The 12,376-nt window shown below is 36.6% G+C and overlaps 1 long non-coding RNA gene across 6 annotated transcripts in view; it reads right to left on the bottom strand.

Annotated features, from left to right (window-relative positions):
* The window catches only part of LOC119616563, a 40,201-nt gene extending 31,899 nt beyond the window's left edge, over positions 1 to 8,302 (bottom strand). For all 6 annotated transcript variants that reach the window (XR_003039010.1, XR_003039012.1, XR_003039011.1 and 3 more), the window contains exons 1-3: positions 8,167 to 8,302; positions 8,000 to 8,085; positions 3,097 to 3,195 (exon numbers count right to left, since the gene is read on the bottom strand). This is a non-coding gene — a long non-coding RNA (uncharacterized LOC119616563). The remainder of the gene's footprint in view (positions 1 to 3,096; positions 3,196 to 7,999; positions 8,086 to 8,166) is intronic.
* Between the last annotated feature and the right edge of the window lie 4,074 nt (positions 8,303 to 12,376).

Below are 12,376 nucleotides of genomic sequence, written 5' to 3' on the forward strand. Positions count from 1 at the left end.
AGGCTAAAGTTGAAAAAAAAAAAAAAGGACAATAAATATTCTGAATAGCTGCTAAAACAGAAGTGAGTTTCTGCGAAAAGGTTGTGAATATCTTCTCTTTCATAGAAAACTTAAGTTTGGAGAAACAGTTCAGTTACTAAACTGACGAATTAATTGCGTAGTTTGAGCATGGGTTAATGCTATTTAAAAACAGCTCCAATCCCAAATTTCATAGTGGTTCATGCAAACGCCATGTAATAAACCTTTACATTGAATCAATTTTGAATAACATTTATTTAAATTGAATTATATGGTTATTTGAAAATACAAACACCAGCAGCAGCTAGTTAGTTGTTAGCACTTTTGGTGCATCCCGAAGCATTTTAAAATACATTATATTGCCTTAAATGTACCAAATTTCAAGGTATCCTAATTGCAGGATATAAGATTGTGTTGCTTTCTTAATGGCAGTTTTTTACTTTTATATTAAGTGTTGCTATGTAACAATATAAGTTGGCTGGTAAACATAATAACAACAATGAGTTTTTTTCAGTTTCATCCTTCATAGTAAGAGATAAATCTCACATTCAATTCAGTTTATTTCTATAGAACCAATTCACACCAAAAGTAGTCTCAGGGCACTATACACCAACAAAAAAAGTCCATTTAAGTCAGATTCAAATAGAGTTACTAGGTGTCGAGTTATCCAAATCCAAAAATAGAGATTTTGTTGTTAACCTTCCATTAGATTTTTGTCAAAACGAGCCATTGTTTATACAAGTGACTTTGTGAAAATGGTGTAAATGTTTCTGCAGAGCAAGGCTCTGTGCTCTCTGGCTCCTCCGGTCCCCGTGCTGACTGCCTGCTCCCAAAGGGCCCATGGAGGAATAATCAGTCATTAACTGGTGCACGCCCAGCTTCAGCTCCAGAGTGCCATGTCCCTGCTGGATCAATAGGCCAGGGTAATTAAAGAGCTGGCCGGGGGAGGGCGGGGAGCATGTTGCCAGTAAATGCACCGCAGCGACAGGATACTTGTAGCCAGAATGACTACAACACCGACACTGAGACTGTCACTGAGGGAGTGTGACTGAGTGCACACGCAAGAAATCACTAAAACCTAAACGTGCGACAGACACCAGTAGAGCCCATAAGGTGGCTCGTGAAAAACTGAAGCACTTAAATGTAATAATGCAACAAGACCAGCGAGCATCATGAGAACGTTTATATGATTACACAGTTTATTTTATCCATTATTATATGGTTCAAATTGGCATATAAATTACTGTGATTAAGAGTTCTGTGCTTGGCCCAAACGTAATTGTGTCTTTCTGTGTTTCCGTATGGAGACAAATCTTTTGAGCTGTCAGGACACATGGCGATTTAATTTCTCTAAGCTGCTTTTAGCATGAGGAATGTTTCATTGTTGAAATGATAGCAGAAAGGTAAGCTGCACAGCATGAGCCATATGGCTTTTTATATCCAAAACATCATAGATGGATCTTTTTTTTTTTTTTAAACACTTTGAATGAAGATGCTCAGAAGTCCAATAAAGAGATCAAAGAATTTCTACAGAAAATCCTTCCGGAAAGACGGATGTGAATAAACGTTGCTGCACTGCTTGTTTGCAGAGTGAAGCCAAGTCAGTGCACTAAATCTGTTAGGGATGCCTACACACATTGTTTTTTAATCTGATGCATTAGCAGTACTTAAAGCATTAAAAGAAACTGACAGAGAAGGTCTTGTGTTGTCAACTTTCTCAGACAGATTTTATTTTTTTTAATTCAGCCCTTTCCCTTTACAGCACCTTAATTCTCTTAGTGTGTTCTGCAAAAATAAGCACAAGTAAAACACACCCTCAATGTGTTCCTTCCAACAGCTACACACGTCCTAATTAATAATTAACTCAAACATCTAATGGCATACTACCTTCTCTGTCAAGACCCATAATAGAAGACTAAAAAATAAAAAAAAGGCAAAGAGCAGCACAAACCAAAAGCAGAAAGAGACAGAAGGACTGGCTGCAGAGGCCATCATAATTGGTGATTAGAGAAAGTCTATCTGCTGCAGATTTATTAAAAAAAACAAAACTCAAAGTATTTCCTACTTGCTTTGCTCCTTTTGAGTGGGAACTATCAGAAGTCTTTTTTTATTTGAGGTTAAATAAATCCTTCATTCAGGTCAAATATGTTACCCAAACTCTGCATCCTCCTCTGGTTGCTTTCAGTCTCTGCAATAATTCCTCAGTCTCGAAGTCCATTTGAAATAAAACCATCCCCATCTCTGCTGAGCGTCGGAGGGCTCATCAAGCCCAGTGAGTGATTTACCAAAAGGTGTGGACCTATTGATTGCGAAGCTCTGAGTTCCTAATGGGGGCTCCTTGATGGTGCTTATTAAAAAGGTATTTACACAGGAAAGGTTACCTAATTAATCATTTCTGTTTAAAAAAAGAAAAACACAGACAATGGTCATTACCACTGTATCATTGCCCAGATTGTCATTTCAAACTTAAGTTTCTATTGAAATATATAATTACTCTTTCTTATCCTCAGTGTCTATAATCACATAGATCTGTGCCAGTATTCAAGTTTTGACACCGCAGGATGAGAGATTTAACAGGAAATGCATCACTTGGTGTTGCTGTTCTAAATAAGTGTCGAACTATGCTGTGTCATTTCAGTTCATTAAAAAAAAGAAACACCATTCAGCTTATAGTCAAGAAACTAAAAAAAAAAAAGAAGAGTATTACCAGCAGCTAGTTAATGTTTATTATTTTCTAAAAAAATGATAATTGCACTTTAATATGTTTGAAACTTTCCAATAATGATGGTGAAAAGCAAAAAAGACGAGACAAACAGCATAATGTTAAATAATATAATCAAATATTTAAACTATCAGGTCTATAAAGTACATGAAATTGATTTAGTGTTATCAATAGACAAAACTTTACACTTTTCATAGTGAGTTTTCATCAATGTTTGTGTGTGTGTCTAAAAAGTCCAACATATCAGTTAGTTACAATTTTACTCAACAGTTTTGACAAAACATTGGCAGTAATTTTTGTTTTCATTGAGAATTTTGTATTTTTCTGTCATTTACACCAATTAGAAGGAAACTTACCAAACGTTATATTGAAAGCATCGGTATCTGTTGGAGTTCCTGACATCAGGACGGGTTGGGATGACTCAAGTCATGGTTCAGATCTCCAGCTGCTGAGCCCTGAGGAAGATGAAAGGTCAGACCACATCTGCACATTTGATATGACGCAAATACAAGATTTTATTACATTTTTCCCCAGACTCAAACACTCTGGCCCCTTTCTGCGAAGGTAAAAATCACAACTGTAAGGAAAAGGATTTTCCTTATTTTAAAAAAACCTTTTCAAAGTGCACATTTTTTTAAAAGTGTCATTTTTGACTCCTAATTCAAACAAACATGTTCCTTATCGTTTGACCAATCAGAGACTGTCATTTTGAAAAACCTAAACATTCTATAATGATAGTTAGGTGGGATAAAATTGCAAATGATATGAAAGTTAAAAAAGGCTACAGTTATTGTGGACGTTTCAAACATGTGGACAGCAAAAAGGGGATATAAACATCTGTTAAAAACTGTTAAAGTAAAACAGTCAGCGCTTAAACCTTTCATATTTAACAGCAGGATTGGGTTTTGGTATTTTGTGTCCACTTTGTGGTTTTAGTTTTTTTCCCCTTCGAGTTAATAAAAACGCCTTGTTTAACTATTCATGAAGCTAGAAAAACTTTAGTTTTCCCCAGTAGAATTACACTGATAATATGAGTAAAATAATCTGTCAGCCGAATATGTGCTTGTTTTCTTTGATAACCCACCATAAAACAGAGCGACCCTCAACTTCCACTCAGTTGTAACCTACTCTACCATTTCCCCCCACAAACACCCCCTCCTCCTCCTCCCTCGATAATTATTTCACTTATTGATCCAACCAGCATCCTCGCCACTAAAAAATAAAGAAAAAGTTTGTACAGTTTCATGAGGTGGTAGTCACTGAGGAAGGCTGAGGGGGGAGTCGGAGGGGCGTATTGATTTTTTGAACTGTGACTCTGATCACTTTAAACAGCCTGGGATCGACAAACCGTCCCCAGGCAAAGCAAAACCTTGATCTAACGGACAGGAAGCCAGCCGATGGGCGTGTCTATCAGGAACAAACATTCCACAACTCAACAAAAACAAGAGAGGGTATTAACTGTGATGCCTATCGATTGGTCAGCACTGCACATAGTCAAAGAGACAAGCTGCCTGATTCGATTTGTCTGCAGACAGACCCAGTGAAATTGTAAAGAGCTGCAAACGGCAAAGAGAACAGAATGGGTCAACCGGACGTTGGAACAGAGTTTGCATCGTGTTGCACACAGATGAAGGAACAAATGAGAGGGAGAGAGGGGGAAAAAGCAAGACACGGAAACGAAATGAGAAAAATCAAGGCGAGAAATAGTCAGATCCACGGGGGGGGCTTGATCTCAGTAGTGTCATTAGCAGTCGAGGCAGAGATTTCCCCCCGGCTGTGCCGCTCGCTGTTTACTGGGGGTCATTCCTTCCAAACGGATCTGTGAGCAGCAGAGACATTAAGAGCTTAGAAGCACCTTTATTTTGTCATGTTTGGCTGAATATCACAGGTGGTAGGTCAGCATAAACAAGATATAACAAGTTAGAGGCTGAAAGACAGTCCTGTTTTTACTCAGGCTTGACAGCCTCTGACAGGATGGAGGGGAAACAACTTTACACCCATTGTTCACAATATGAAACATTAAAAAGTTGAAAGAAAATACAAGCCCTTCAAAACTGAGTTTATTTCTTTGACCTTATGGAATTTACCAAAGCAGTAGCTTATTGTCTACATAGTATGGGGGAACCTTATATTTTGAAGTAGAATATCTCATTTTTTCCTGTCTTAAAAGTAAATTTTATGGATGTAAAGAACAAAAACACAGATGCAGCTAGAGAAATTGCATTTTCTGTGAAAATGTAGCATTAATACCAAGGGCTGAATGACTTTGAAGAACTGAAACTGAATATTTTAAGGATAAATCAGAACAGCTAAAAGTTGCAAACCAAAAGCTAAAATAAGCAAATATGCTGAAGCAGATTTTAAATAGCTCTGCCCTCTGGTGTTCCGTTTTTCCTTTATTAAACTATTGAATTCAATCTGCCTGCTGTGTCTTTAAACTGTAAACTCAACAATTCCTGCAATTTTAATCATAATGTAACCTTCTGCTGCTAAACAGGGCTGATCACCAGGAGAACAGAAAGAAAACGAGTTGGCTGTAGATTCTTTACACTTTAAAATAGATAAAGCAGAGCAACCACCAGTAATGGTGTTTTTCATAACCAGCAATCAAACTGAGCATAAATAGATGAAAAGGAACATAAACAATAGACAAAAGACTTTATAACTCCACACACTGAGCTGGAGAAGAATCAACTTAATTGAAGCCCAAACATACGTAAGTGGCGATGGCATTAAAAAAAAAAAGAAATTGTTGTTTTTCTAATGCATTTTTTTCCCAACAATAATGCTTTCTGAGTACAATTACTGACACAACTTACTGTACTCACTTGCTGTGATTAAAACAGACATTTATAAATCTGTGTTGATCATAATTTCAGTGAAGTGTTTTAAAAAAAAAAGTATTACAAGGCGACAGATTATAGCTTTACTGCACATAAAAATTAAACTATGGAAAAAAAAAATATATATATATATATCCCATTTTGACAACAACGATACATACAATAATTTATTTTTCTATATGTTATGCATTTAGTTTATTTAATAAAATCAGATGCAAAAGGTGTCAAGTTGAGTTCATTTCTCACCGTTTTTGGATTGTGGAAAGAAACCAGAGTTCACAGAAATCTGAGGCGACTGCCAAATACTAAATAACAACAACACTAATAATATTAACTTACAATTAAAGCATCTTTAAAGGCTTTTTTAGGTTAGAGGTTATAAAGCTCACAACAAAAAGCCATTATTCTTGGGATAATCTAGGAGGGCCCTTAGTAACACGGATTAATTATGGCAGTCGGATAGATTTTCTCATTATGGTGAACTAAAATTGCTCAGTCGCGGTGAAAGGGGAAGAGGTCCGTGAACAGATTAACAGAACAATCTTTAATGTTTTATCTTCCAGACACATGCAGAGAATAGATGTGGTCAGGTTGACTTTAAATCACCGAGTCAATTACCTCCACCATATGGAAGAGCGGTGATTTGGATATAAAAGATGAGAGTAAAGGGGCTGTATCAAAGGACTCTCCCCAGCTATCCTGCGTCCCTTAAGGCTATACTTATGAAAACCTGACTGACTCTGAATTGGGGTTGTACTGGTTGTGATGGCTTTGGCAGCAAGTTAAGATGAGCTGGAAGATGGAGCACCTGGTCCAAGAGCAACTAACCTCCACAGGGATTTGTAAAATTAACTTCAGAGTCACATCACAGCACCTTAAAACACGCTCAGCAGCTCTCTAACAAACATGTTCAATATTTTACATGTTCTCTCATGAGAGCAGAAACATACAAGCATATTAGAATTATAGGACTGTCTAAAACAAATGCATAAAATGTGAAATGTGTGCATTTTGCAAATGTCTGCATTTCTTTTCAATTCATCTGTTTAGTATATAGAAGAAAATATTCAAAACAAATAAACTGAGTAGTTGTGTTCCTGTTTTATAAACAGATCAAACATACACAATGCAAAAAGACTAACAAAATAAATATGAGATTCAGCTGTTTGCACTTGCTCTGTGAAACCTTTTGCAAACAAAGTACAAAGTTTCTATTTTCCAGGGAAAGCAACAGCAAAGTTGGGCTTAAAACAATGTTAAACTCTGTCCAAAATAAGATAATGACTGGAGTTAATTTTCATTTTTCTGCTGTAAAACAACATGACACTAAACATTTCAGGTGCCTTTTCACCAAGTCAAAGAGCAAAAAGTCTGATAGTCTCATGTCATCTCTTGAAATTGTCACAAAAGGAGTGTTAACCTCTTAAAAAAAGACAAAAAGAGTCTATGTTAAGGCTAAAAACATGGCAGTGGAATTGTGCATCACTACAAATCAGAAAGCCTCAAAGTTAAAGACAACTGCTTGCTTTTCCACTGATATCCTCACAAAAAGGTACACTATAATATGAAAATTTTCTATGTATTTATTTAGTCATGAATAAATGTGTGCAAATGCAAGAGTGACCCAAATGCAGGACATGAAGCAAGGGAGGCCAGATGAAAGAGGAACTCAGGACTTTAATTAAACTAAGAACCCAGAAGTGCTGCGTAAGCAGGAAAAAACTATAAAACTGCCTTTGCACGCCTGTGGACTCGGCTAAAGTTATAGAGAGGACAGCAGCAACACACAAGGGTTTAACCAAAAGAAAATGAAGATTAAATACACGGAGGGATAATTACTGACGTTGAACAGGTGTGATTCTTACCAAATATGAACCAGCTGAGCAGAGAGCAAAAACAGACCAGCATGACACAGGGAACCTAAAAACCCTCAAACATTTACAGAAAATTACATGACGCCTTACCTCCCTAAAGAACAGCTTCCGCCCTTCTGTCAGAGGGGAATGGACAAAAGCAACACTTTCTGGGAGAAGATGGCTTGAAAATGATTGTCCCTTTGTCATGGGTGAGGGATTGAAAACGACCCAAATGCAGGACACAAAGCTCAGGAGGAAGGGTGAAAAATAAGAGCTCAGGACTTTAGGCAAAAGAACCACATAACTCCACAAACCTAGGCCACTCTACACCACTCCCAATATTCCTTAAGATGGATTTTTACCACTATGTTTGCACCTCCCATCCACATAAAGAATTCAGTGAAAACAAAAAGTAGTGGACATATTGAAAAAGCGTTTTTGATGCCTTTGTGAACGGGAAACACAAAACCTATTAGAAACAATGATATAGCAGCCCATTTCATGCATGCCCACTATCACTTTGTGCCTTAGAAATAAATTTTTAAAAAAGCCATTCTTACCAGTTTTTCAGCCTCCGTCTTGCTTTATCCTGATCCCGTCTCTATTAAACTTTAATCATGCATTGGAAAATAAAGTGGAGCGAAAACTGTAACGGTATAAAAGAAACATCTTTAACCAAGCTATGTTCTTTCTTTGCATTTTGATATCATAATGTGGACATCCTCACCATCGTGGGTTTTAGAGTTCTTGTTGAAATGTGATGAAAAACATACCCAGAGACAAACATGAACTTGACTAAGATAAGGGAGATGACGGCTGAGGGATTATTAGAGCTGCGGTACAGGTGTGATGATTACCAAACGAGGACCAGCTGAGCGGGGAGCAGAAAACAAGACTGACACAACCGTGCCCACTCAAAGTTCACAGCAGGTCATGTCAGTTTTAAGAGCTCTCCAACACATACATGGTGCAGGTATGATAGGAAACTTTAACAAACTTGCAAGATGACATTTAAAAAAAGCCCGCAAATAAAATTTACATTTTCTCATAAATTCAAGTATTGCAATGAAACTTTGCTGATCATAAAGGGGGAGGACACAAAGCAAAAAGTATGTTGTGGTCATGGAGCAGGTTGGTTAAAAATTCACCATATATGAGTCAGATATTTATCTCCAGAGCTTCTGGATTCAGAGCCTTAAAGGAATAGTCCAGTCATCTTCGAAGTGATATTACGTCTAATAGTTATCAATAGTTAGTACCTAATCAGCTATAGGCCACAGAGAGTAGAGGAAGGAAGGAACTTATAACACGACTCTGTTTCAAAAATTACATAATGCTGTGAAAGAACGCTAAACTAGTTACATCATTCCTTTTCCAGGCTTCTTGCTCTATGGCTGACATCACGGCTGATAGCTAATAATAACTTTTATACAGAACGTCACATCAAAATTACCTGAACTATCATTTTGAGACTTTGACTACCAAAGTAATGAACACCTTTTCCACATTAATGCCCTTGGTTATTAAAATATATCTTTTATAAGACATTTTTCATTGCATAACAGAATATGATCTTTGCATGAAGTGAAGAACAGTGTAGGTATATGATTTAAGTAAAAAAATATATATTTTGAATGGTGACAAGTGATAAGGTCGACATATTTTCTGCTAATGAAGTGAGACTGGAAAAATTTTAGGCTCAACTAAACTAGTGACAGCTTAGTGGTCACAGAAATGTTAAAAGTTTATTATCTTTGTTAAGTTGACAGGATCCATACATGCATTTTCATAGTATGATTATTTGTCATCCATTACAGCTTCCTGTTACTGTTGCATTGAAAAATCATGTTGAAATGAACTTTAATCCTGGAGCTGCTCATTTACTGACAACATATTTGTCATTGTCTTCCCTGATGATAACTGTACAAATTTAACAGTTTTATAAATTAAGACCCAACATAAATTCTAGATTATGCTTTAAGTCTAAAGTTTGCACACTTTATTGTGTGTATAATTTTCTTTTCTTTAGCACCTCAGCATGAGCTGACGGGTAAAAATGATCCGGTGAGGTCCCAGACAGCAGTGGATAATCCAAGTGATCAAAGGGTCTTAATGCAATATGAGGGTTTCTTAAAGGTCAGCTGCAGATCTGCCATTTCTTATAAGTCCTGTGTTCTCTTCTGGCCTGCCAGCCATTAAAGGTCACATCATACCACTCTCCTGCAGACAAAAAGATGGCAAAGGCCTCTGTGAGGAGGGGACTATTCTTCATCTAACAAGGACCACAAGAGCATGCACTTCTATTATACTACATGCTGTCGTGGCAAACTCACAGAAAGCTCTGCAAATACAAAGGTTTGGCCTACAGCAGGTGAAATGATTAAAGACACTTCAGGTTCTTTGTGGTGACACACAAAGTGATCACAGTCTGCAGCAGCACTTTTAAATCTTGACTTTAGTCAAAGTTAATCTTGTCATCAAAGTGACTTTTTTTAGTTTATTTACTTCCCTGCAAATGACACCAAGGGGCATAAACACAGACAGTGACAGTTTAGCATCATTATTAAGAGAGAGTTTCATAAGAAGGGTGGTGGGGTTTAAAACCTGCGTGGTCCACAAATGTATCCCGCTCGTTGTCGACATGACTGAAGATTTTGACCAGGAGCAGCAAAAATTAAGGCAGAACCGCAAACAAACAGATCTGATGATGACATAAACAACACAGACCATAAAAAAAACACAATTATGTGCACACAGAAAAGTACAGTTTATTGAGTCTGCTTCATTTTAATAAATCCTTAGATTTGCACAAATATTGCAAAACTTTACTCTTCTGTTTAATGTCATTCAAACACTATTTTTAAATGGTTTTTTTTTGTGTTTCTGTCTGTTAGCAAAATATCTGATGAACCACTCAACTTATTTTAATAAAACTTTTAGAAAATAATCATTCTACATGTGATTAACTTTCAGAGTCAACCACAGCTAACTGACCTTAGAACACACAAAAATTGCTATAACTTAATTAACTGTACAGTTGTTGTTTTAATATTTGGTGTGGTTGGAGCTGAGAGTCATCCCCAATGGACACTCCAAGCACTAAGTGATTACACATTATTTGTTATTAAAACTTTACCTTTAACTTTTGGAGTAAACTCTGTGTGTCTTTTGGCAAAGTATCTCATGAACGTTTTAACTGATTTTACTGAAACCTTTAGAAAATAACCATTTTGGAGTCGACTCAATTCATGATGGGCGCCACAGCTAATCAACCTTAGCAATCACAGTAATGGCAAATACTTTGTCAATTTTACAGATATTAAACTAAAATTTAAAGTGTTGGTAGTAGCTTAAAGTCATTCCCAACACACAGTCCAAGAGCTAATAGATCGCTCGAGATATTGGTATATCAAGTGAGAAAGCACATATTATTTTTAAGATTTGAGCAGAACAACTATAATCATTTGTCAACATAAGAAGATATGAGTCTTGTGACCTGTCCAAGGTGTCCCCTGCCCTTTCACACAGCGATGTCTGGAGATAGGCACCAGCTCCCCACGGCTCGGAAAGGAAAAACAGGTAAAAGAAATTGAATGGATGGATGATCTTAGTTTAAAACTCCTGCATGTAAGGTGTGGGGTGATATGCATTCCTTTAAGGAACGCTAGGCCTTCAATTTAAAGATTGTTTTATATGGATGAAACAACGTACATGAAAAGGATCAATAAAGCTTTGAGCTATTCTGTATTTTGCATTTGGTCAGTGCAGCAGAAAACAATGACAACAACAGCAAAAAAAAAAAAAAGTATTACTCTTGCAGATATTGCTTTATTCTTTTTAGTTACTGATTCAGGGTCATCTCATAAGTCCTCCAGGAAATTAGCAATAACCCAGCCTGGCAGACATTCTGATAATATCTTCTTTTGACACATTTTCACAAACCGAGTCGCTCGCTGTTCCTTCATAAAATCTCTCCTCCTGCTGATAACACCTGTGACTCCTCTTTGCTGCAGCTCAGTAAACAATAATGCAATTGCCAGTAAATTACTTGATTTGAAGCATTTAAATAAGTCTCTGATTCATTTCAATTTAAACCTGTTTCACTTCTGTCACATCGAATGTTGACATTTCAGGAACATGCAAAGCTGTTTGTTACTATTTCTTAAAATTTATATCATTTTTTATCCAAGCAAAAGACTCATAAGAGAGACCTGGCCAAGCTTAAGTTTAATAACAACCTAAACCTAAACTAGTAGCAAGCAAAAATGTAAAAAGCCTAAATTGTGCAAAATAATGCCTAAAGATCAGCAAACGATCACACTCATATTTAGAAAGAAATTTAAATGATCACATTTTACTCTGTCATCTGTAATAAAAATTTTAAAAATCCAATTTGTCCAAAATGCGTTTGTATTTACTGCAGAACAGCATCAGCTTTCTTGCAACACTTTAAAACGTGACATTTACATTCCACTGTACAGGGCAAGAAAGAAAAATGAATCCAATTAGGACATGAAATGGATTTCATTAATCTGTTGTGGCTTGTGGCAAAGCTCTGTGAAGGCCTAACCAAATACAGCCTCTGATCGCAGTGACAAATCTCTGCGGTTTAAGCCTAAAAACACTTTCAACTGACCTCGGCGATGCTTGTTTTTCAATTTCGTCTCATTTCGACATGAAAAAGAAAAATCTTGCATAAATGACATATTTTAGGACCACAAAGAGCCACATTGTACCAATTCTGTAAAACTCTAATATACAGAAGAAATCCTACGTTCCTCTTTAATACTTGTTCAAACTCCATAAACTACTGGATGTGTTTTACATTCAGGACTGTAATTTACTTGATTGATCTCATTCGTCATTACTTTTCACAAGTAAAGTCAGTCAGTCATCACCTGAGTAGGAAGTGTGAATGTGACTCAGCACAATTACTG

The sequence above is a fragment of the Kryptolebias marmoratus genome, linkage group LG22 (genome assembly GCF_001649575.2).
Source record: "Kryptolebias marmoratus isolate JLee-2015 linkage group LG22, ASM164957v2, whole genome shotgun sequence".
Classification (NCBI taxonomy): domain Eukaryota; kingdom Metazoa; phylum Chordata; class Actinopteri; order Cyprinodontiformes; family Rivulidae; genus Kryptolebias; species Kryptolebias marmoratus.